General features: G+C 33.2%; 1 pseudogene; it reads left to right on the forward strand.

Moving 5' to 3' along the window:
- The first annotated feature begins 281 nt into the window (after positions 1-281).
- LOC103225173 (uncharacterized) lies at positions 282-27,885 on the forward strand (annotated as a pseudogene).

The following is a 27,885-nucleotide window of genomic DNA, read 5'->3' on the forward strand; positions in this document are numbered from 1 at the left end:
AAGCCAAAACTAAGTCTGTAACTTATGGTTTTGTACCTTCAATAGTGATCACTCAATTTCTCATGATTTGAGAACCTCTTGGAAGTGGAGGGAGCAGTGGCTTAAATTATGCCTTGAGCTCAAAGAAGACTTGGTTTTCCTCTCCCATTAACACAGCAACCCTCACACTCATTGTCTGCCAAAAGAAAAATGGCAAGGACAAACAGCAGCCTGAGGGGAAGAGCCACAACATTTTTTTTTTTTTCCAGTGCTCTACACTTGTGATTTTCAACATTGCTGAAATGTACATTTTGATATTGACATTGATGATAATACCTCCAACTTCTACTGCCCCTGACACAAGAAAGGTAAGTTATATTTTGTGTGGTAAATAAACACACGCGTGCGCGCGCACACACACACACATAATTGTCAGCAATAGTCTGCTTTTTGAATCCAAGAAAAGGACTTAACACAAAATTCTTTTCTGAAGGTGAGAAAATAAGTAGAGCAATCAACAAGGGATTCTTTAAAGTGCTCATTTGGCAGCAGTTTCAGTGAAATTCCTTCTATGGAATATAACTGACCTGTGACTAAGTTCCAAAATATTTATAAAAATGTCAACTGCTACATCTTTCTATTAAACTCTATGGAAGTGACTCATAGATTTAGAAAATAATAGAATGGTTACTATTATTGTAAATGTAGGTGATCTTGTATAATTCTGAATTTTCTATACTCCAGGCATTAAAAGTATCTCAGATACATTGGATCCTATTATAACTTTAACCCATCTATTTTATTCTTACATAATGACACCTTGGCATATTTAGAGATTTGTTTATGAAAGAAAGCACTAAAATATAACCATCCAAAGCAAAACAAAACCCTGTTGGTCCAAGGGAATACCTTTTGTGTTTTTTATTTTATTTTATTTTACTTATTTATTATTTAATTGTTATTATTTTTACTTCTATTGACTTGAAAGTGATCCACATGATTTTTATTCTTCTGGTGGTTGCTCTTACATGTGTCATGTTGGTTTGCTACACCCATCAACTCATCATTTACATTAGGTATTTCTCCTAATGCTATCCCTCCCCCAGAACCCCACCACCTGACAGGGCCCGGTGTGTGATGTTCCCCTCCCTGTGCCCATGTGTTCTCATTGTTCAATGCCCACTTATGAGTGAGAACATGCGGTGTCTGGTTTTCTCTTCTTGTGTTACTTTGCTGAGAATGATGGTTTCCAGTTTCATACATGTTCCTGCAAAGGACATGAACTCATCCCTTTTTGTGGCTGCATAGTATTCTGTGGTGTATATGTGCCATATTTTCTTTATCCAGTCTATCATTGATGGGCATTTGGGTTGCTACCAAGACTTTGCTATTGTGAACAGTGCTGCAATAAACATATGTGTGCATGTGTCTTTATAGTAGAATCATTTATAATCCTTTGGGGAGCTTGGCTCAGGGAAGGAATATCTTTATAATTACATGATTATACTTATTATAAAGCAATTCTCTGTAGAATTTTTAAAGTTATATTTCCACATTGGGGCAAATTGTTATAATACATTTCATAGAACTAAAATGGTTAAATTATAATCAGAATATAATACGTCATGTCTTTTTTCCCTTATAGTATCAAACATGCAAAATGACAATGCTAACATATACCATATAATTCAAAATATATTCCTTTTGTAAAATTTAGAAATTATTATGGGTATATGGTGTTTCCCAATTTAAATATCACCTTTCATTTGTAAATAAGAAATATTTGCACAATTAATTGTAAGTAAGGGACATTTACAGCATACTGTTATTTTATTTTGGGTAAACAAATGGTAACAAATAGTAATAGTGTCTTTTCAAATATTTTTCTCCTTTAGTAATTTGAAGTTAATTGTGAAAAGTCCCTAACGCAGAGCAGAAAACCCTGCCCTATTTATTAAATATACTCTAAAGACCAAGACAAATGTGATTAGGGAGGATTTTTGTGTGTTTGTTTTGGTAATTGATGACAGATAGCATATCTCAGTCTTACCTTTGATCAGGTAATATGCTTGAAAATATGCATAAATTTTTGGTTTAATCTCACAATAATGAAGAAAATAAGGGTTATGATGAACCTGAGATTTGCAAGTTAAGGGCTTTCCTAGTAGTCAGGAAGATGAGTAGCTCTTTCCACTATGTTTCTTTGGTTACAAGTTAGAGAAGTAACACTAAGCTCACCTCATCATACAGGAAAAAATATTTATTAAGGCTCAGAGTCTTCTTAATAAATGCAGAGCCCATCCAGACTCAACCAGGCATTAAAAAGTGTTTATAACTTGCTGTTAGATGGTTTTGTGTGTCCCAAATTGATTAATTCTCTCTAGCTGAAAAAATAAATCTGCCTTAGCTTTTATATTTTCATGATGTAATTTGGTAAAATTGTACATATTAGTTTGAACAACCTGAAATTAATTATTCTTTCTGTCTCAACCTAGATAAAATGTGCTTTCTTAAGCTAATCAACTTATAAGAGAAGAAAATTATATGAATCCACTCACTGTTGTATCCAGGGAGAATGAGAAATTAATAAGGCTATCCAAAAAGGGGCTACTATATGAGCAGAACTAGCACAATACTTAGAGTCAGGGTTAATTGTCTCAAAATATATGGTTTGAAGATGACTCAAGTTTATTAAGAAAGCCTTTCACATTCTCTTGTACTTTGCTATCTAACTTTTTTCCCAGACAGCACTAACTAGTAACTGTATTCTATATTCATCAATAGCAAGTTAGATTGTACAAATAACTGGGTTTCAGAAATACTAGTGTGGCAGGGGAAACCTTATAATACAAGAGGTTTGAAATTTAGATTGCAATTTACTTTAATTAATAAAAGTTCAATTATTCTTTGTGTTCTCAGGAACAGAGAGGTCAATAATTTCTGGGATCATTTTTATCATTTGCAATTTTGCAAAATCAAGAAACGTGAAACTTTAAATTTTAAAATAAGACACACAAAGGTTAAGATGTAATTACAAACAAAATCCAGAGACTTCACCCAATGTGCCTACTGCTGTACCTTACCTGAGCACAATAAGAAATGGAGGAGTGCAAGATATTTGAATTTTACTTTCTAATGTGAAGCAAAGGGAGGGAAATTATTTTGTTGTTTTTTGTCATGGTAGAGGTAAATAATTTACACAGAAAATTGTTTTACACTGGTACTTCTTATGGTGGGATAGAAAGTCTGAAACCTTTTTATTTCAATAACTCATTTTTAACAGTCTCCTGAGGTGCTATATGAAATAATGTATCATGGTGCTTGATAGTATGGGTTCTCAAGAGAGATGCTAGAATAAAATACTATCTCTTACACTTGACATCTCTATGGTATCGGTCAAATTACCTATTGTTTCTAAGTCTCAGGTCCTAATCTGTCAGTTTGACTTAATAATGTAGGTATTTCTAAGGATTCCACAATATTATACAAAAGAATACATCAATGTACCTGGCACTTAGTAAATCTCCATTAATATTATATATTATCATTACAGTTTGGCAATGTGTTTTCCCAAGTAAAATATAATTACATTTTAATCTATCCAGTGTTTATTATTTAAATAAGAAATTTTAGTAAGTCACTCAAACATTCATATATTTACATATTAAAAAGTAGATGATCTTTACCTGGTTTATTTCATTTAACATAACCTCCTCCAGTTTTATTCATGTTGTTGCAGAAAGCAGGATTTTTATCATTTTTAAGGCTAAATAATATAGCATTGTATACATATATGCCACATTTTTGTTATTTATTTATCTGTCCACAGACATTTAGATTGCCTTCAGATCTTGGCTATTGTGCATAATGCTGAAGTGATTTTGGAGGGCATATATTTCTTCAAAATAGTGATTTTATTTTCTTATAATATATATCTAGAAATGAGATTGCTGGATCATATGGATATTATGTTGTTTTTTGTTTTGTTTTGTTTTTTGTTGTTTTGTTTTGTATTGTTTTGAGGAACCTCCATACTGCTTTCCGTAATGGCCATACCAAATTACATTCAAGTCAACATGTATAAAATTTCTCTTTTCTTCATGCATGTCCTCTCCAACACCTGTTATCTTTTGTTTTTTTAAAAATAGTCTTCCCAACAAGTGTGATGTGATATACCATTATGATTGTGATTTTCATTTCCTTAATAATCAGTGATATTGAAGACCTTTTTCTATAACTGTTGGCCATTTGTATGTCTTTTTGGATTAATGCCATGATCTCGATTATACAAACAGTAATCAAAGACTTCATGGAAAATGTGTATTATGACAAGACTATGCATCAATTTCAAAACCAAATTTTGCACCAAAATAAACTCATATAAGCTTGCTAATATTTCTGACTAGGTCTAATTTAAGGCATTAAGAAGAATTAAATATCCATTTATGAAGAGATTATCAGAACAACATAAATTTTGCTAAAATTTCAGTATGAACAAACATCAAATAAATGGTAAAACTTGAGTTTTAAAATGGTGAAATAATTAATGTTTTAGCCGGGCGTGGTAGCAGGCGCCTGTAGTCCCAGCTACTTGGGAGGCTGAGGCGGGAGAATGGCGTGAACCCGGGAGGCGGAGCTTGCAGTGAGCCAAGATCGCGCCACTGCACTCCAGCCTGGGAGACACAGCGAGACTCCGTCTTAAAAAAAAAAAAAAAAGGAAAAAATTAATGTTTTATGAAAAATTTATGGAGACAATTCCCCAAGTAAATCAGCAGTTTACTAATGAACAATTCACTTTAAGAAGGGATCAGGTGATGTTGACGATGAAGCCTGCAGTGGCAGACCATTAATCTCACTTCGAGAGAAAAAAAAAAAAAAATCATCTATTTGTGCCCTACTTAAAGAGGACCAACAATGATCATCAGAAACAATAACGAACACGATAGACATCTCAATTGATTCAGATTACACACTGATTGAAAAATTTGAGTTGAGCAAAATTTTCCAATCAATGGGTGCTAAAAATAATTGCACCCAGGTCAGCTGAAGACAAAAGCATAGCTTACAATGAAAATTTTATGCAAGTGGGATCAAAATCCTGAAGCATTTTTTGAAGAATTGTAACAGGTGATAAAACATAGCCTTGCCACTATAATCCTGAAGACAAAGCAAGGCTATCAAGAGGTAAAAGTGGTCCAACCAAAGCAAAAGCAGACTAGTCAAGAGTAAAAGTCATCACAACATTTTTTGGCAATGCTCAAAACATTTTGCTGGTTGACTTTTTGGAAGGTCAAATAACAATATCATCTGCTTATTATACAAGTGTTTTGAGAAAATTGGCCAAAATTTTAGCAGAAAAAAGCTGTACCAGATAGTTCTTCTCCACCACAACAAGGCTCCTATTCATTCCTCTCATCAAACAAGAGCAATTTTGTAAGAGTTTCACATGGGAAATTATTATACTTCTGGCTTACACTCCTCAGTGGTCTCTATTTGACTTTTTTGTTGCCTAATCTTAACAGGTCTTTAAAGAGCACTTGTTTTTCTTCAGTTAGCAATGTAAAATGAATGCATTAACATAGTTAAATTCCCAGGACTCTCAGTCCTTTAAGGATGAACTAAATGGTAGCAATAATCACTTATAAAAGTGTCATAAATTTAATGGAGCTTAGATTGAGAAATAAAGTTTATATTATCATTTTTATTTATTAATTCTACTTTATTAGAATTCTACTTTCCATGAAGTTTTTGAAGTCTCCTCATAGGTGAAATGTAAAAATGTCAGAATCATATAAACAGAGAGAAGAAGGGTAATAACTGGGGGTTAAGGGCCAGGGAGATTGGTAGTTAGGAGATGTTGGTGAAAGGGTAAACATTTGTAGTTATAATATAACTAAGTTCTAGAGATTTAAGTTAAAGCATAGTGACTAAAGTTAAAATGATATATTGTATGCTTGAAATTTTATAAGAGAGTGGCTCTTAAGTAATCTAAGCACACACACACAAAAGGTAACTGGAGTGATATCAGCAAGGTAGTAAACTAAAGTATTCTCCAGCATCATCACACTGACTCCTACGATGAAAGTACCACTAGCAACTAATCAAAGACAAGAATATTACTCTATATTTACCAGAACTTCAGGAGGAAGAAACCACCCCCTGGGCCTGAAGAAATAAGAAAATGTGTGACCACAAGAAGATAACTGTTTTAGACTGTACTAGCCCCTTTCCCAAGGAGGTGCAATGCCAGTCACGGATACTTTTTCTAGACCCACTTTTTCCATGATAGGAGGAGGAATTTGAAGGTGTACTTTAATCTCTTCAGTAGTCTGGGATTTTTGTGGGAAGCTCACTTTGGTCCTATTCCACGAGAAGCAATGGGAGTCCCACAGGGGCTGAAACACATGGAATATATTGGAGACAAAGAGTCGGAGCACTGAACACAGTAACTGACACCCAAATTGTGGTAATTTGTCTGGGTTCTGATCAGCAGAGACACCATGATGAAGAGATTGAACAGATTTCCAACACCACAGCAACACCAGGTGCTGGTATGGAGCTTTTTCCTACCTAGAAATAACTAAAATTTGGTGATTAATTTCCGACATCACTTAAGTTTGCTTCAAGCCCAGAAATCACTATGTATCTGTGATTAAATTTCAGTGGAGTCTTCAATTCTGGTTCTCTCAATAAGTCTTCACCAAGCTGGGAAACAATGATGGGGCAACAATTTAGTTTCATAGTACTACGTAAGTTCCAATGCTAATAATATTTCCTCCCCACAATTGGAAATAATTTCAGGTCAGTGATTGAGTTCTATTATTAAATAATAAATATATAACATCACCAAAGTACACTTGCAAAAGCTGTAAGTGGTGGCCCTCTCCTCAAATGCATGGGCATCAGCATAAAGATACAAGAATTGTAAAAATAAATAAATAAATAAATAGGAAAATGGCATCACCAAAAGAAACCTGTAAATGTCCAATAATGTACCCATACTAAGATTTTTTTTTTTTGGTAGCACCTCAAAAGAACAGGCAAGACATGAAAAAATAGACAAATATGACTACATCAAACTAAAATGCTTCTGCACAGCATATAAGAAAACTAATTGAGCAATGACACAACCTCCAGAATGGGTAACAGTATTTGCATACTATGCATCAAACATGGGGTTAAAATGCAAACTATATAAGTAACCAGAACAGCTCAGTAAGCAAACAAACAAAAAACTCAAATTATCCAATTAGAAATGAGCAAAGATCTGAACAGGTCTCAAAAGAAGTGTTCTCAAAAGAAGACATATAAAGGGCCAGCAGTTATTTGACAAAAGCATATCACTAGTCATCAGAAAAATACAAATAAAAAGAATGAAGAGATATTACCTAACCCCAGTTAAAATAGCTTTTATCAAGAGACAGAAACAACAACAAAAACAACAAAACAGATGCTGGTGAGAATTAAAAGAAGAGGATACTTTTTATACACTGTTGGTGGAAATTTAAATTAGTACAGCTGTTATGGAAGGCAGTATGGGGTTTTCTCAATAAATTAAAAGTGAAATTATCATATAATCCAGCAATTACACTATTGGGTACATATTCATAGGAAATGAAATCAGTATGTTGAAGAGAGAGCTGAGCTTCCATAGTTACTGCAGCACTATTCACACTGGCCAAGAGATGAAATTAACCTAAATGCTCATCAATGAACAAACGGAGCTAACAGAAGACAAGAAATACCCAAGATCAGAGCTGAATGGAAGGAGATAAAGACATGAAAAAACGCTTCAAAAAAAACAATGACTCAAGGAGCTGCTTTTTGAAAAAATTAATAAAATAGACTGCTAGTTGGATTAGTAAAGAAAAAAAGAAAGAATAATCAAACAATCACAATCAGAAACGATAAGGGAAATATAACAACAGATCCCACAGAAATACAAACAACCATCAGAAAATACTATAAAAAAACCTATTTGAACATAAACTAGAAAGTCTATAAGAAATGGATAAATTCCTGGACACACCCTCCCAAGACTAAACCAGGAAGAAACTGAATCTCTGGGTAGACTAATAATGAGTTCTGAAACTGAGGCCACAATAAATAGCCTACCAACTAAAAAAAGCCAAGAAACAGATGGATTCATAGCTGAGTTCTACAAAAGGTACAACAAAGAACTGGTATCATTTTTACTGAAACAATTACAAAAAATTGAAAAGGAGGTACTCTTCCCTAACTCATTCTATGAGGCCATCATTATCCTCATACCAAAACTTGGCAGGGATACAACAAAAAAAGAAAAAGAAATCTTCAGACCAATATCACTGATGAACACTGATGCAAAAATTCTCGATAAAATACTGGCAAACCAAATCCAGCATTACATCAAGAAGCTTATCCACTAAAATTAAGTTGGTTTCATCCCTAGGATGTAAGTTTGGTTTAACATATGCAAATCAATAAATGTGATTCATCACATAAAAAAAAACTAAACACGAAAACCACATGATTATCTAAATAGATGCTGAAAAGGCCTTCGATAAAATTTATCATCCCTTCATGATTAAAACTCTCATTAGGTATTGAAGAAATACATCTAAAAATAATAATAGACATATATGACAAACCCATAATCAATATCATACTGAATGGATAAAATCTGGAAGCATTCCCCTTAAAAACTGGCACAAGACAAAGATACCCCCTCTCACCACTCTTATTCAACATAATATTGAAAGTTCCGGCCATGGCAATCAGGCAAGAGGAAAAAATAAAGAATATTCAAATAGGAAGAGAGGAAGTCAAATTACCCCTCTTTGCAGATGACATGATCCTATATTTAGAAAACCCCATCGTCTCAGCCCCAAAACTTTTTTAAGCTGATAAACAACTTCAGCAGAGTCTAAGGATATAAAATCAATGTGCAAAAATCACCAGCATTTCTATACACCAACAACATATAAGAAAAGAGGCAAATCATGAATGAACTCCCATTCACAATTGCTACCAAAATTATAAAGTGCCCAAGAATACAGCTAACAAAGAAAGTGAAAGACTTCTTCAAGAAGAACTACAAACCACTGCTGAAAGAAATCAGAGAAGACACAAACAAATGGAGAAACATTCTTTGCTCATGGATAGGAAGAATAAATATTGTGAAAATGGTCGTACTGCCCTCAGTAATGTATGAATTCAATACTATTCCCATTAGACTACCATTCACATGCTTCACAGAATTAGAAAAAAACTATTTTAAAATTCATAGGGAACTAAAAAGACCCCAAATAGCCAAGACAATCCTAAGCAAAAAAAATAAAAAATAAGAAAATTTAAAAAAACTGGAGGCATCACACTATCTGACTTCAAACTACACTACAAGGATGCAGTAACCAAAACAGCATGGTACTGGCACAAAAACAAACACAAAGACCAATGGAACAAAATAGAGAACTCAGAAACAAAACTATACACTTACAACCATCTGATCTTCAATGAACTTGGCAAAAACAAGCAATGGAGAAATGATTCTCTATTTAATAAATGGTGCTGGGAATGCTGGCTAATCATAGGCAGAAAATGGAAACTGGACCCCTTTTTTACATCCTATACAAAAATTATCTGAAGATGAGTTAAATACTTAAATTTAAAACACAGGACTATAAAAACCCTCAAATAAAATCTAGGCAATAGCATTCAGGACATAGTCATGGGCCAAGATTTCATGACAAAAACACTAAAAGTAAGTGCAACAAAAGCCAAAATTGACAAATAGGTCTAATTAAACTAAATAGATTCTGCACAACAAAACAAACAATCATTTTAATGAACAGACAGCCTACATAATGGAATAAATTATTTCAGGAAGAAAATTTTTCAATCTATCCATCTGACAAAGGACTCATATCCAGAATCTATAAGGAACTTAAACATATTTACAAGAAAAGAACAAACAACCCCATTAAAAAGTGGGCAAAGGACATAAACAGACACTTCTCAAAAGAAAACATTCATGTGGCCAACAAACATATGGGGGGAAAAATATCAACATCACTGATCATTAAAGAAATGCAAATCAAAAGCACAATGAGAACACCATCTCATGCCAGTCAGAATTATGAGTATTAAAAAGTCAAGAAACAACAGATACTGGTGAAGTTGAAAAAGAAAAAAAAAAAGGAATGCTTTTTCACTGTTGGTGAGAGGTAGATTAGTTCAACCATGTGGAAAACAATGTAGTGATTCCTCAAAGACATAGCAACAGAAATGCCGTTTGACCCAGCTGTCCCATCATTGGGTATATACCCAAAGGAATATAAATCATTCTCTTATAAAGATAGATGCACACATATGTTCATTATAGCACTTACTATTCACAATAGCAAAGACATAGAAACAGCCCAAATGCCTATCAGTGATAGACTGGATAAAAAAAATGTGGTACACATACACCATGGAATACAAGAAATGAGGTCCACTATAAAAAGGAATTAGGTCATGCCCTTTGCAGGGACATGGACGGAGTTGGAAGCCATTGTTTTCAAGAAACTAATGCAGGAACACAAAACCAAACACAGCACATTCTCACCTATAAGTGGGAGCTGACTGATAAGAACGAGGAGGGGAACAGCACACACTGGGGCCTGTAGGATGGGACTGGGTAATGGGGATAATCAGGAAGAATAGCTAATGGTTGCTGGCCTTAATACCTAGATGATGGGATGATCTGTGTAGCAAACCACCATGGCACACATTTACCTATGTAATAAACCTGCACATCCTGCACATGTAATCTTGAATGTAAAAGTTGAAGAAAAAAAAGAAAATCTAGTAGGGTCAGATATGGCGCATTATGGCCAAATAGAACCCTCCAGTGATGATCTCTCTGTAGAAACACCACATTGAACAGGTAGAACAACTAGCCATGCAAGAAGCATCTTCATAAAAACACAAAAAATCAAATGAATGATCCCAGTACTTGGTTTTAATATAATAACAATAAATGAGACATTGAAGAAGACAGAAAAACAAGAGAACTCTTGGACTTTTTACACCACCATCTGTCAGCCCCAGGCAGAGTAGTGCAGAGAGAATCTCTGTGCTTGTGAAATGGAGACGGAAGTGAATGTGAGATTCAGTGCCATCCTAATACAATGGAAGAAAACACTAGGCAGAACATTTTGGTACTCAAGGAAAACATATTTCAACTAGCCCTGAAGCATAGGGGAATCCCCTGCCTCAGGAGAAGGAACTCAAGTCCTGGTTGGCTTCAGTACAGGCTGATTAAAGTGGAACCCTGAATATATTTGAGTTGTAATCAGGTCATCGTGATGATGACAGTCTTTGGGCAAGACCTAGCGATGTGATGGTCTCACTGTCAGTGAAACTGTGATGCAGCCCGGTACAACACCAGCTGCAGTGGCCACATGCATGCCTTTGTGGTTCTTCCCCCAACTCTAGGCAGTGCAGTGTCAGGAGAGACCCTTTAACCTTGGGGAAAAGAGAGAGAAGGAACACAGTGAACTTGTTCTTGCAACTTGGATACTAGCTCAGCAACAATAAAAGACAGCATCAGGCAAAATACTGAAGCTCTGATTTCAGACTTTTGCTCTTAGATAGCATTTCCTTCTAGCCAGATTTCCTTCTGGCTAGAAGGAAATGCTCCAACCTGGTGGAACAGACTCAGTCCAGCAGGATTCACCACCTGCTGACTAAAGTGACCTTAAACCATGAATAAACATCAGCAACAGCCAGACAGTAAAGGCCACAATCCTTAGGCAAGCCCCAGAAACAAGCTGGTCTGGGAGGCCATAGGCTTTACGTGCAACCCATTATGGTACCAGATGTGGTGGCCACAGGAGTGTCCATGTCACTCCTTCCCCAACTCAAAGCACCACAATGCTGAAAGAGACTCCTTCAGCTTGAGGGAAAGAGTGACAAACTTTGCCTGAATACCCAGGAAATTCTCCCTTATCTTTCCCAAGTCCCCCATCACTGCGTATCTAGGAGTTTCAAGAATTGCAGTGTTCCTGGACGTAAGGTGTCCACTAGTTCTGAAGCAGCTGCAGTGACCATAGGCTTAGCCAACAAAACTCAATTCCCTGTGGATTGTTGAAAAGCCCTTTTTATTTTATTTTATTTATTTATTTTTATTTTTTGTTTTTTAAAATTATACTTTAAGTTCTATGTGAAAAGCCCTTTCAAGAAGAATGTACATAAACAAGCCCATACTGGGAAGATTGGAATAATTGCTTCTCTCTTCAGTGCTCAGACATCAGTGAACACAGGCAAGATCAAGAACATCCAGAAAATCATGACCTTTCCAAGTAGATTAAATAAGAATCCAGTGACCAGTCCTGGAGTGATGGAGATATGTGACTTCTCAGGCAGAAAATTTCGAATAGCTGTCTCAAGCAAGCTCGATGAAATTCAAGGTAACAGAAAAAGAGGAGTCAAAATTCTGTCTGAGACTTTTAACCAAAGTTTGATGTAATTTAAAACTTAAGTGGAAATTTTGGAGCTGAAAATTCAATTGACAAACTGAAAAAATGCAAATCTCCCCGCAGCAGAATTGGTCAAGCGAAAGAAAGAATTAGTGAACTCAAATACAGTGTAGATGAAAATATAGAATTAGAGGAGACATAATAATCATTATCATCACAAGGAAATGAATGTAAGATCTAGAAAATAGAGTCAAAAGGCAAATATGAGTTATTGAAGAATGGCCTTAAAGAAGATGTAGAGAAATATATTAGGGTGAAACTTTTATTCAGAAAAGTAATAACAGAACTTCACAAACACAGATGAAGACGAAAGTGTCTGGTTCAAGAAGGCAAAAGAACACCAGGTAGGCTCAACCCAAATAAAACTACCTCAAGGCATGTAAATAATCAGACTCTCAAAAGTCGAGAATTATAAAAGGATCCCAAAAGCAGCAAGAGGGGATGAAAAAGCAAATAACATCTAAAAGAGCTCTGAAACATCTGACAGGCAGCTTCTCAGTAGATACCTCATAAGCCAGGAGGGATTGGATGACATACGCAAAATACTGAAGGCGGAGGAGGGCAGGGGGAGAAACCTTCTAACCCAGAATATTACATTCAGCAAAGTTATGCCTCAAAGGTTAAAAAGAAATAAATAATAAATATTTCCTCATACAAACAAAAGATGAGGGAATTCATTAACACCAGACCTGTGTTACAACAAATGCTAATGGAAATTCTTCAGTCTGAAAGAAAAGACTGCTGGCAAGCAACAGGAAATCATCTCTAGGTATAAAACTTGCTGATTAAAGTAAGCACACAAAGAAATACAAAATAATCTAAGGCTGTGATTGTGGTGTATAAAATACTCAAATCTTTAGTATGAAAATGAAAGTCAAACCTACCAAAAATAAGAAGCACAACAATTTTCTAAGAGATAGATAGACAATATCAGAACAAATATTTGTTGATTATAAACAAAAATTGAGTTGAAATGACTATTAAATTTTTCTTATTGAAGTTTCAATTTCATCAACTGTATCTTGAAATCCTTTTCATAACAATAGTGTAATTTTTAAATGTGAGGAATTACTTCCAATGAAGTAGCAGTGTGTAGGTGTACTGGATTTCCATCAATTGAGGTGAAATAGTTTTTCACAATGTAATTTTGTGTAATTACCTGACAACTCATTTTATTTCTATCACCTCGTTCACATTTAATTAATATAGCTTCTGGAAGAAAAAAAGGTAGCTTTGTAATGTAATGGATATGTTATTTAGCTTGAATGTGGTAATCATTTCACAATCTATACAAGTATTAATCTGATTGTACAGTTTGAATTTTTATTTGTCAGTTATACCTCAAAAAAGCTAAAAAAAAAAAAGAAGAAAACAAAAATATTTTAAAATTACATTTTGGTGGTTGAATAACACTGTATAGCTGTTAAAATACATTGAGTTGTATACTTTAAATTGGTATACGTTCTGTGAATTATAGCTCAATAGAGGAAATAGTAGATGAGCAGTATATACTAGCCCTTGCAAACTGAAGGTGAGATGTGTTCAAATTGATTCAAATGCCACACTTCAAAAATTGAAATACTATCATGTTATTTATTTTGGTAGGGACATTTACCTACCAAAAGAGGATAATGCTTTCTCTACAAACCTGTTTTAAAATTTGTATTTCTTTTTTAATTATTGAAGAATGTTTTAGAGAAAAGAATAATTAAAGCACCACGAGAAAATGGGTCTATTTCCAGCTCTAATCTTATAGATCTGAGTTATTTTAGGTGAGTTTCAACTGATTTCAAATATCTTCATCTATAAATTAGGGGTGAAGTAGATAATTTTTAGTTGGAATGGATAAATTTTAATTTTTCACTAATTGAAGACACACTTTCATTTTTTTTACTTCTGTGAGAAGATTATGGAAATTCAGCTACATATACTTGTAAAGTAAAGAAAAGACTTTGTTGTAAAAGCAAATAACTTATCAAGAGGAAATGAAAATTACATAGAGTAGGAGACCATCTCTGCTGATAGCATATGATTATCGGTATGTGACAGACCATTAAAGTGCTTATATATGTACAGTTTTATCATAAAAATCTGAACATTTAGGCTAAATCACTCTTCTGACAACTGAACACAAGATGTCAAAACTTTATTCCATGGGATTAGTACTCTGAGCTAAAATACAATTTTGAAGCTCATGAGTATTGTAGACCCAGGTATGTAAAACTTGGCAATTAAATATGCTCTATAACAGTCACATTAAACATACAACAGTATTCTAGAAATCTAACATTGTTATCCATATCGTGCAGGTGCCCAAATTGTACAATCTCAAAAAATATTGGTTCACCCTATATAAACACTGTTTTATCACAGACAATTTCACGTTGCCAACACATTTTCCCTCTTGATCCAATGTATGTTTCTATGAACATAATAGTCCTAAAAGTATATTATCTCTAACACATTTCAGCATAATATTAAGAAAGAAATAGAAGTTTTATAACTAAGAACATGAAGATTTTAAAATGGCTAATTTATTCTGCAAATTAATGGAAATTATTAAACACATATTTATCATACATATATTTAATATGAATAAAATCCCAAATTGCTAGGTTCTGCTTTGCATAAGCACCAAAAGTACTAAAAATTTTGATCGACGTTGACCATACTATGAACAGATTCTGTTTCTACTGAATGTAAAAACTCATCCTACTTTTTTTTTTTCACTTTTCAAATTTAGGTTAAAACAAGTAAAATCAAAATTCAGTTTTATTGGAATGTTGAATTTTAGTAGTACTGTATACAATAAGTGCCCAAGATGCCATGAGCAACATCATAATGCTAGGAGTTTCTCAAATAGTGTCACATAAAGGCATTAGAAGTCAGGTGTGCAGAATTCAGTGGTACAGAACACACATATGTGAGAACTGCAATTCCAGAACCTCAACAAGGTCTGTTTTAATTATTACTTTTTCCTTAATGGTATGTGTACACAACATTTTTGAGCATCTCTTTTTAGGTTATAATTTTTAAATTGTTTGAGAATATATGAATTCCTTAGCTATTTGTTCTTATAAGAAATGCATTCAAATTTAAGCTGCTATTTCACTTTAAAGTCTTTATAAATACAATTAATAACTTCTGGATGAATTACACCTATGATCTATTGAAAGTATGATGCATAGATTATTGGAAACAGACATGTATATCACGACAGAAGATACCTATGAATCTGGGTTCTGTCTGTACCACTTACTTGTTATAGCAACACTGAATAAAACACATCATTTATTCGCTTCAATTATTTTTGCTATATATAAAAATATCAATAACTCTATATCAATGATTTTTAAACATTAACTCAGATAATATAAGGTGAAAATGATTCACTATAGCTTTTAAATGCTATATTAGCATTTTTACATGTAAGTATATATGTACTAACTTCAATCTTTAACATCCCATCATATTTCAATATCCTGGATTTCAAAATCCCCAAATTATCCTTGTTTTCAGTATTTAGAGTGATTCAGGAACAATATGATGAATTCACCCTTGGAATAGAAAGAAAATGGATAGTGGAGTCAGGGACAAATAAATGCTAAAATTTAATAATAATACAATCTCTTCTCATTATTCATGAATTCGAAATTTGTGGATTCGCATACTTACTAAAATGTATTTGTTATCTCTAAATCAATACTCGTAATACTTGAAAGTTGATTTACATATCAGAAAGTTTAGGCAGTATAAAAGATGAACTCGGGTGGGGGAATACTGGAGAAAATTAAACTAAGATAGAGAACTGGGCCAGGAGCAGTGGCTCATACCTGTAATCCCAGCATTTTGGGAGGCCAACGTGGGCAGATCACCTGAGGTCAGGAGTTCAAGACCAGCCTGGCCAACATGGTGAAACCCCAGCTCTACTAAAACATGCAACAAAAAATTAGCTGGGGGTGGTGGTGTGCACCTATAATCCCAGCTACTCAGGAGGCTGAAGCAGGAGAATCACTTGGACCTTGGAGGCAGAGGTTGCAGAGAGCCAAGGTGGGGCCACTGCACTCCAGCCTGGGCAACAAGAGCAAAACTCCGTCTCAAAACACAAATAAATAAATAAATAAATAAATAAAATAAAACTGTTAAAGTGGTCTATGCCAGAATAAAACAAGTGCAGATGGTATGTCACTAGATATTTAGAAGGCAGTATTAAAAACAAAACAACAAATTTGGAGATTTGGAAAATGAGCAGTAAGAATGGCAAAGGAGAAGTTCAAAGCATATGTGGTCATTTCCAATCTTATAGCTGGGAAATGTGAAGGGATGGTATGGATAATGTGCTTGGATAATAATGGCTATGAAACAGAGACTCAACACTGGATTGTGTGATAAAGAAAAAAAGTTGGCATTTAAAATTGTTTCCATAGTCTAATTATACTTCATATTAAAGTTAAATATGTCTTTGTTACCTCAAATCTAAGTGAAGTTGATCAAATAAAAATAATAACTGTAAACTGGCTTTCCAATTTTAAGAAACATGCTGAATTCAGAAATATTTTTATTTATTAGCACTTTTATTAAATAGCACTGAACAAAGGTGTAACGTATGTATGTATTCCTATTTTAATGAGAACGTCAAAACATTTTTAAATAGTTCTGTATAATGTAGTTTGCATGTACTGCTATAACCACAAAGGTGACAGGGACATATATATATATAAATTGTTTGTGCCTTCAAATAATTTAATGCTTATAAAATTTCCCTTTTTCATTTTTTCTTCTGTCAGAAACCAGTTCAAAAGTGGTAGAGCAAGATGTTTGTCACCTGTACAGGCAGATTTCTTATAAGGTGTTTATAGATCACCTTATTACTCCTCTTCTCTTAAAATTTTGAGGAATTTTTCTGAAAATTTTCTTCAAACAATATTATTTTTCAAAGTTTAACATTTTAGTTCAATTAAAATTTCAGCAAAAATAATAAAAGAACAATGAAATGGTTATTTCTAATTCCATACAGATAATGACTTGTGAAAACCTGTTATCTTTTCTAAAGTTTGAATATTGGATAGCATTCAACCAAAGCAACCAATAATGTTTGTCAGCATCATTTGACAGAAAATAGATAAAACCTTATCAACATATCATGAATAATTTTAAATAAATCTTTACAATGAAATTATACTTGTAGATTATTTATTTGAAATATAAAACATGAGAATTTCACAAAGTTACTAATGGTTGTATGTTGTTCAGGAGAGTTGTCACGATTCATGCCTAAATTCTAACTTTTAAATGGTACCAACTTAGGGAAAAAAAAAACTAGATAACAGTTTTGTTTTGAATTTATTATGTTCATGCTACCATATTGCCAGGTTCTAGAGTAATCATATAAAATGTTATGTCCCATTTGTGAAACACTTGGGAGAGAAAAGGTTGGGACAAATGCTAAGACAGATAGGACATTGGAAATACTGACACAAACCATGCCTGTTCCAAATACACCAAAATATATGGTTACTATATATACTATTTCTGTAAATTTCCATATTTCTAGTTCTTTCTCCAAGTCCCTTAGGGCCTTCATTTGTTTTTATTTATATCAGCTAATCTGATGACGTGAAATAAAGTAATTATGAGAAAATATAAATTTTAGAATAAAAACATGTATTTTTTGGTCTCATACGGATACCATGGAATAAACTTTTTCCCAAACAATCTCTAGATAATTTGAAATTATTGTAAGGTATATTTAAAATTAATTTTTATAGGATTTTTAATTACTTTGAATTTTTTCAATGCATTGGTATTCAGTTAGTTTTACTATGCAATAAGGTATCCTAAATCCAGTGGAATAAAATATGAATGGTTTATTTAGCTTACATTCTATGGGTTGGCAATTTGGGCTGCTCTAAGATAGTTGGTTTTGCTGGGCTGGACCAGGGTTATCTGGTGGCAGGGCTCACCAGTGCTTCTGTAGTCACCTGCCAATCTTGCCGAGTGCTGACTGGACTAAATTTTCTCATCTGGAATGGGTGTCCAGGCTCCAAGTGTTCTTTTATTCTTCAGCAAGCCAGTCTGGATTTGTCCACATAGCATGCAGCAAAGTAAAATGTGTGAAAGGGCATGAAAATAGAGATAAGATTTTATATATCTCTATGTATACACACACACACACACTTTTCTATAATAGATTTCAGAGTTCATTAGTTTGATTTCATATGTAAATATAACATTTTGTCTTTTTTATTTGGAAAACTGGACAGGTGGACAGTATGTATTTTATTTTTGAATTTTGATTTTAAATATGTCTAACATACAGAGGATGAGAATACATACATTTGTATTTACTTTCTTTTATCAGAGAAACTGTGCCTTGAGTTTGTGGTTAGGATGAAAATGAAGCAAACAACAAAATCCAAATTCTACAGAAGAGTGAAATGTTGATTGAAAATTATCCATACCTTAAGTCAGAATAGAAAATTATTAGCATGGAAAATTGCAAGTCTTACTAAGGCAACATCAATAAGTTGTGAGTGTAGTTTTCTTTATTGTTAAAAATACTAATTTTTCAGGTATCTTAATTTGATAATTGCATTATGAACTAAACAAAAATATCTCAGTTTATTTCCAGCTATATCAGTCCTTAAGGCTACATCTGTCTCTATTTGAGTAAATTGTTTAATGCAGTTTGAACTAAAAATTGTAGCTTCAAATTCCCACACTTGAAGCTATTCATAGGGGTCCATGATGCCAGAGATGATATATTCAGCAGGATCATTATTACTATCGTTGCTATTGTTATTTACTATTTTTATAGCTTTTTCAGAAGTTTGTCATTTCAAGGCAAACATTTCACAATGTAGAATATTTTTCAAATAATCTCAGGTGGAATGTACTACAATATAATTGACCTCTACTCCTGTCAATATCAAACCTCCTGCTTTTCCCAGAGTTTCTGTAAAAAACACAAATCGGAAAAAAAAAAAAAAACAACAAAAAAAAACTGTACAGAAAAGTAGTTATTTCCACTGGATTGTACATGAGTTACTTGTAGACATGCATTAACATCTCCACCATGACTGTTACCTCCTAATTCCAGAATTTTTTCTAACCGTCCCTCAGTGATTCTAGCATCAGTGATGAGCAATTTTCTACAAACATTATTCCTGTTGCCACTTTGAAAGATTTTAACATGTTTAGAGTTGATTGTTAACAGGTTGCTAGCCTCACATTTTTACATCCTTCAAAATTCTAGTGCTCAATGTCTTTCCTGTTTATGGATATAAACATAATTAAATTTTCTCATTACTAAGAATTCTACAAATGAAAGGATTTCAATTCTGAAAATCGGCTGCCTTGCCTTATGTTCTTTCCTATTTCCTTTAATACATTTAAGTCATTGATATCTTGTACATCTCATATTTTACTTGTTTTCATAGTTCAAATACTATCATTTGCATTCTTTTCCTCTGTGAGTGGATTCCATTGATTGGGCAAGTAATGATTTCACATGTCAATACTTCTCATCTAAATACCCTAGTTTTACTTTCCTAGTTTATTGTTTATCTTAGTTTCTTTACATACATCTGTTTATTTAAGGATTTAAGGATACATCTATTGTTTAAGCATAATTAAAACAAATATCGAATCCTGTTTTTTTTTTTTTTTTGTTTGCAGTCTGCATCTCTGTATATTTTGATATGGTTGCCAGACTTAGCAAGAATTTCTCTGCTTCTTTGGTTTCCATGACACCATTTTTTCCTAGGTATAATTCAATATCTTGTAATTCTTCCAATTTCTTTCTTACCTCTTTCCCTTTTTTATGTCATGCCTCAAATCTATTCTTTAGCCTCTTTTCTTCTTTTCTGTTAGGCTTCCTTCCATATAAATTATATTCAATTCACATAAATTGGTTAACTGCTCTGTCAAATGTTTCCATCTATAGTTACTTAACACTGGAATTTATGGAACTTTGCCAATTCTAACAGCCTCTTTGACAACTTTGCACTGATATATCACAGAAAACAGTTTTAAATCATAGGTCACAGGTTAAAAACCCTTTAATATAAGTGTAGGTAAGTTTTCCTATTTTACTTCACATATGCTTATGCTACTCTATAAAAACTTTTCCCATATATATATATATATATTTCTTAGTTTTTACTGGTACACTTTGGCTCTTTTCCCTCAAAATAGAGGAACATGTCCAAATTCTACACCCTTTTCTAGGCTACATGCAAAATCATCTACACAACACCTCCACTAATGTTTTAATATCAAAGAAATCTCTCCCATTTGAATTAATTTTACTCTGTACATCCCTTGCCAAGGTTATTTAATCATAATAATAGACTAAAATGTTTGTTATAAACAACTATTATTTTATAAACATGTATTCTAATATTTTTATATTCTGTCTATAGCATCCCACATTGGTTTCATTATACAGTTGCAATTTTAAGCACTTTTGAGCACAAATAAGTTAGTGGAATAGCAAGAGAACACTGTCTTTGCTTATGCCAGATGGACGTCAGATAAACAGGAGGGGCAGCGGATTCTCTGTTTGTTAAACAATCACAGACATACCTTCCAAGTCCTAATTTTTCATTACCTCTACACATGGCCAAGAAAAGTAACAACTCATTTAACAAAGTTGTTATAGTAATCATTATATAAGCAAAAATGAAGAAAGAGATTATTTCTTAAAATCAAAATTTCTTGTTACCACAAAAGTATGCTCCTACCTACAGACATTATTTTACATGTAAACAGCTGTGCAGATACAAAAATATCATTTTATATAATTATAAGCATGCATCTGCATTTTATCCTTGTTTACTTCTCTCAAGCTCAGGAGACTGGCAAAGAAATTGTGTTTGCCTAGCAGTATCATGGTGTCCTATATGAGAATAATTAACTTGAAAATACAGACTCAGGAAAAAGAAGTCCATTTGTTTTTCTTATTTAGAAGCATATTCTGACTACTGTTTCAAGCTGTAAGAGGAGGGTCTTTTTGCCTCAGAATACTCAATAACCCCCAGTTTGTTATTTTTGTTTTCACAAGACAATTTTTTGCTTAAACAAGTTCTCAAGTTCTCTTAATAACATCTCTCATGGTTTGGGTAGCACAACCTACATTATTTATTTAGTGACAGGATGTATACATGAAGATCTTTGCGGCCTAAAACCTTCGAGCAGACCTTGTTGTGAAGAGGTTTAGAAAACTGGATATTTTTTGAATACAATACTCGTAGTAGTAGCATTAAGTGGCTCACTGATCATGGAGTGTTCATTTGAGTCAAGCAAATTACTTCTTAATCTTTAAAGTTATAATTGAAGTAGAAAATATCACTATCCATGTACATATAAGTGACAATAATGTAATAGGGTTGATGTAAGTAATATGATTAGACATGAACAACGATTGCTAAATCAGAGTAGCCAAGATGTGTAACTCTCCTCTATCCTCCTCCTGACAATTCCTTTAGCCATACTTCTACCAAAAAGGTTAATTAATTGCCTATTACTGTAATCACACTGATTAATACTGAGAATTATCAAGCTGCATGATAACTTTCTGAAATCCTTCAAAATTTAACTCAGTGATAAGAAACACAGATCTTGATAACTTTTACAACAATTTATTTTCAGATATCAAAGACAAAATGTTTCAAAATGCATGTTAAAATCTCTTACTTTTAAAAAGCATTTAGAATTTTCCATTTTGACATGTCAGCTGAAAGTGCACAAAATGCCTAGCAATGTTTTACATTAGGAAGCCATTTTATTGAGTTAAAATGAAAGGAAATGAATTTTATAGACTTACTTTCAAGTATTCTTCTATATGGCATGCCCTTTTGTGAAAGAGTTCTAGTTACATGAAATGTGGTGAAAACAAACAGTTTAATTTGTATTTTATTCCTTTACATTTTGTGATATATATATAGCACTTATTTTGTAATACATTATACCATTAGGCTGGTATAATCATATTGTATATATTTACATATATTTATATAAATATTATATAACATATAAGTGATATATGTTATATATAATATATTAGATAGATTTACATATTTTGTATTATATATACTTATGTATCTATATATTTATATTTTATATGTAAATAAGTTTATATTTACATATATAATTTCTATTATACATAAATACATATTACATTACATACATAATATGTAAGTATATATTTACACATATATTATATATAAATATATATTTATCAACAGAGCCAATAGAATATGAGTATATACTATTGAATATGAATATATGTGTACATTGTTTTACATACATAATTATTTTCATCTAAAGAAGATATTTCTCTAGGATTTAAAATTTGTGTTGTATATTGATATATTTCTACCATCCAGCATCTACCACAATGGTAAGGACACAATAAAGTGTTTATATATCTTACTAAATGTTTTGCTGAAATACTGTATTTAATTGGGGAAAATACATTTGGAAACATTTCTATCACATTCAAACTTCAGGAACCATGTAGAATGACTGTAAAGTAACAAATCTGACATTAAAAATGAGCTAATAGTAGTATCAGAAAACTCTATATTCTTCAGTAGTCATGATATGTAGTAACCACTTTCATTTTAGCAAAAAAACACAAAGAAACCCAGTATCACTTCTGCAATATAGTCTCAAAATCTACAACTTGTATGAAAACTAAATCTTGTTCAGCACTCATAGTTAAGATCCTGATGCATTTTTCCTGGAGGAGACATTCTACAGGAAACTTTGTTGCTGGCAAAGCTTATACTATCTTGAACTAAGTAAACAGTTCATAAACTGTCTACTAGAAGTCAGTAGTAAAAAATCAATCTCTGAAACTTTCACTACGCTGGAAAAAAAAACTTCCTGAGATACCAAATAATTTATTCAAAGCTTACACCCAACTCGTGTCAAGCAGAAATTTGTTTGAAATTCCCAGTTTAGAGAGTATATGATCTCTTACTAGAGCTAGTAGGAATCATTTCAGCAATATTTAACCTGGGGGATAACGTTGTCATCTACAGCTGTGAAGCCAGTTAAAAACAAGACAATCAAAGTTAACTTTACTCTTAACAGTGATCTTGCAACTGTCTACTCTAAAATCTTGAACTTCGTCCAACTTAGTCCAACTTTTTCTCATTTTAATGACCCTAACTCTTGCTATTCAATAGAAAATAATGAAAAACAGCAAAATCCAAGAACTGTTTGAGTATGTATATTTATAAGTAAAATAAAAAAAATAAAACCAAGTAATGTTATTATGCCTCTTTTCGTAGTTGTATATGTAAATTATATATGCATCCTATTAATGTTTCTGAACTATTTTGAGTAAAAACAGATTATGTCTGGGGATATTCACACTTCCCCATACACACTTGTCCTTTGACATTAGATATATTCACACTGGCTTAGCTTTTTTTAAAATGTTTATTTTCTTAGTTAAATAATGAACCCACATTCTGGTGGTAGATACGACACAACTGGGTTAGTAAATATAGAAGCAACAACAGTCTAGTCATTATTATTAAAAGTTCTTTATCAGTTGACTTTTTGGTATGTTTTATAATAATATTAATATATGGGGTCATAGCAAACCTATAGCATTTTTTCATTTTACGTATTTTATTGTTGCACAATAAGCAAACAGTAGTTTCTAAAGTGTATGTGTTCAGCTCACTAATAGTTCACAAAGTGAACACATTTATATAATCAGCACCTATGTCAAAGCAAGTTGAATATATACCAGTCATCCTATAGCTGTTACACTACATGACAAGGGTAATCGCTATTCTGACTTCTAGGAATATATACATATATATAAAAATATATATATTCCAGCCATTTTTAAAACAGTATAAAAATAAATTATGCAGAATGAACAATTTTGTGTTTTTGGCTTCTTTGGCTTAATATTAGGTGTGGAAGATTCACTCATGTTTTTGAATATGGTTTTGGTTCAATTATTCTTTTTGCTATACATGTGTTAATAGTAGCCCATTGAATGAATATACCACAATGTATCCATAATACTGTTCATATGTATTTGAGATTTTACTGTACCAAGGCTTGTAAGAAAAAAAAAGCTGCTCTAAACATTATTTTACTTGTCCATTAGTGAATACACGTAGAAATTTATTTTGGGCATATTACTAGAACTATGTATATGTCTTTAGGAAATATGGGATATGTTTATCGGGGGGTTAATAGATGTCAAATAGTTTGCTAAAGTGTTAAGTTTATGAGATCTGTTTTACTTCATCTTCTCACTAAAACTTGAAATTATCTGGTTTTCTTTTCTATTTTTGTTTCACTCATAAAGCTCTTTGATCTATTGTATAGCTTTGGGACATGAGTTGCTTTTCTTAGATAACATCAAGCATGTTTTAAATTTATTTATTGTCTGTTTAGTTAGCTTACTTTTAGAGTAACTGTCTACACCTGTGTTTATTTTTCTTTTGGTTGTCTAATTTTTTTGATTCTTAATTTTTTTTAATCTTCTGAGTATAACATTATTGATTTTTTTGTGTCCTGTGTAATAAATATTCGCTTACACCAATATCATAAGATATTTTTCTGTTTGTTTGTCTGTTTGTTTTTCTAAATGCTCGCTTGTTTAACCTTTCAGATCTAGGACTGTAATATATAAGGGAAATTTTTTGTCTGTGTTGTCAATAATATATTAAAAATCATTTTCCTATATTTGTACCCAATCAACATAGAACCATTTGTTTTAATAAAATATTTTAACACCCTAGTATAGTGCTTTAAGTTTAAGTCAGATCAATGTATATGAGTGACTCCACTGCTGGACTCCTCCACCCCTTCTTCTTCTTCTTTTTTTTTTTATTTCCTTTGTCGGTTTGTCTATTTTTGATAGAAAAAAACAAACAAAACTCATACACACACATGCATACATACATACATACATAAAGGTTGAAAGTGAAAGAAAAGAAAAAAATTATCATGCAAACACCAACACAAAGATAACTGGTATAGCTGAATTATTATAAAACTATCCATATACTTTTAATAATAAGCTTTTTGAAAAATAAAAGGGATGTTTAATAATAAGAAAAGGCTCAGTCCAAAGGAAAAAGTTGTAATTCTAATTATGTATATATCAAAAAACATAATTCTAAAACACATTTTACAAAAAAAATACAGAATTAAAAAGAGAAGTGTACAAATCCACAGTCATAGTAGAAGACTTTAATACAGATCTTTGTATTAGAGCAAGTAGTTACAAAACAAAAGAAAGATAACAGCTAAAAAATCCATTTAGCCAACTTGACCTACTGATATGTAGAACAATGGAAAAAATAATGGCTGGGGATTTATTCCTTTCAAGTGCACAAGGAAATGTCACAAAAACAACTATATTAGTCAGGGTTCTCTAGAGGGACAGCGCTAATAGGATATATAGAGGGGAGTTTATTAAGGTGTATTGACTCACATGATCACAAGGTGAGGTTCTACAATAGACCATCTGCAAGCCGAGGAGCAAGGAAGCCAGTTCTAGTCCCAAAGCTGAAGAACCTGGGGTCCAAAGTTCAAGGGCAGGAAACATCCAGCACGGGAGAAAGATGTAGGCCCGAAGACTAAACCAGTCTCGTCTTTCCATGTTATTCTGTCTGCTTTTATTCTGACTGTGATGGCAGCTGATTAGATTGTGCCCACCCAGACTGAGGGTGGGTCTGCCTTTCCCAGTCAATTGACACAAATGTTAATCTCCTTTGGCAACACCATCACAGACACACCCAGGAACAATACTTTATATCCTTCAATCCAATCAAGTTGACACTCAATATTAACCATCACGATAAACATAAGCACATAAGCTAATTCATCTAGAGAGCCTCATCACATTTCAAAGGATGGAAATCATTCTTAAAAAAAAAATTTAAGGCTGGGTGCAGTGGTTCTTGCCTGTAATACCAGCATTTTGAGAGGCTGAGTTGGTTGGATCACCTGAGGTCAGGAATTCGAGACCAGCATGGCCAATATGGCGAAACCCCATCTCTACTAAAACTACAAACGTTAGCTGAGCATGACACACACGCCTGTGGTCCCAGCTACTCGAGAGGCTGAGGCAGGAGAATCGCTTGAACCCGGGAGATGGAGGTAGCAGTGAGCCGAGATTGTGCTACCGCACTCCAACCTTGGTGACAGAGGAAACTTCTGTTTCAAAGAAAAAAAAAAATTAGAATACATTAACATTACGCTAAACATAAGAAGTACGTACGTAAGTTTAAAGAAAACAAAATAACAGCTTGTATATGAGGCAATGCACTTCTAAAGGATTAACAACAACAATTAGGAAATATATTTACATGCATAATATTGAAGATATGGCACAAGAAATCATGGGAGATGAATATTGATTTGAGAGAGATGTATTGTTTGTTTTGTTTTTTAAAAATAACTCATTTAAATTGTTAAATTTCAAGGATAGAGAAATAAATTTTCAGGCATTAGGCAAGCAAAGCAAATCATCCCTTAGGGTAAAAATAAAAATAATCAATCTGGTGTTTGTTCTTTTAATGCTAAGAAGTGATGCCAGAAAACAATGAAAAATTCGAATTCCAGTGTCTGGTCACAGACTCCTTAAAGCAAAATGATCGTATCTGTCAGCATACTTACATTATGTGTAGCATTATAGAACAAATGTAGAAATAGTAACAACACTAATATGTGTAACATTTGAAGAAGCAGTGCAGAGTAGGGATCGATCTACATAAGGTGTTCAGGTGTGTCAGAGGTTGGCCAGGTGGCCTAAGTCTCCTTTGGACCTCATGCCAGAAAGCTGGTCCCAGTTGTAAATGTTATTGATCAAAACAGGACTTTGGTTGATGGACATTGCACTAGGGTAAGGAGACGGGCCGCTCCTTTCAAATGCATGTGGCTCACTGACTTCATCCTCAAGTTCCTACACAGCACCCTCTGGAAGTATGTCCGAGAAGCCTGGCAGAAGGCCAATGTCAGTACAAAATGGACAGCCACAAGGTGGAACAAAAGGATTGAAGCCACAGAAAGGAAAGCCAAGATGACAGATTTTGATAATTTAAAGTTATGAATGCAAAGAAAATGAGGAGCAGAATAATCAAGAATGAAATTAAGAAGCTTCAAGAGGCAGCTGTCATGAAAACTTCTCCCAAAAAAACACCTGCTGCTAAAGGTGCTGCTGCAGCTTCTGCAGCTGCTATTAAAGTTCCAGCAAAAAAAAAACATGACCACTGTAGGAAAGCAGGCTCCAGCCTAGAAGGCTCCTTCCCAGGAAGCCACAGGCCAGAAGGCAGTTCCTCTTCCAAAAGCTAGGAAGGGTCAGAAAACTCCAGTTCCGAGAGCACCTGCTCCAAAGACATTTGACAATATTGCATAA

The sequence above is a fragment of the Chlorocebus sabaeus genome, chromosome 4 (assembly GCF_047675955.1).
Source record: "Chlorocebus sabaeus isolate Y175 chromosome 4, mChlSab1.0.hap1, whole genome shotgun sequence".
Taxonomy (NCBI): domain Eukaryota; kingdom Metazoa; phylum Chordata; class Mammalia; order Primates; family Cercopithecidae; genus Chlorocebus; species Chlorocebus sabaeus.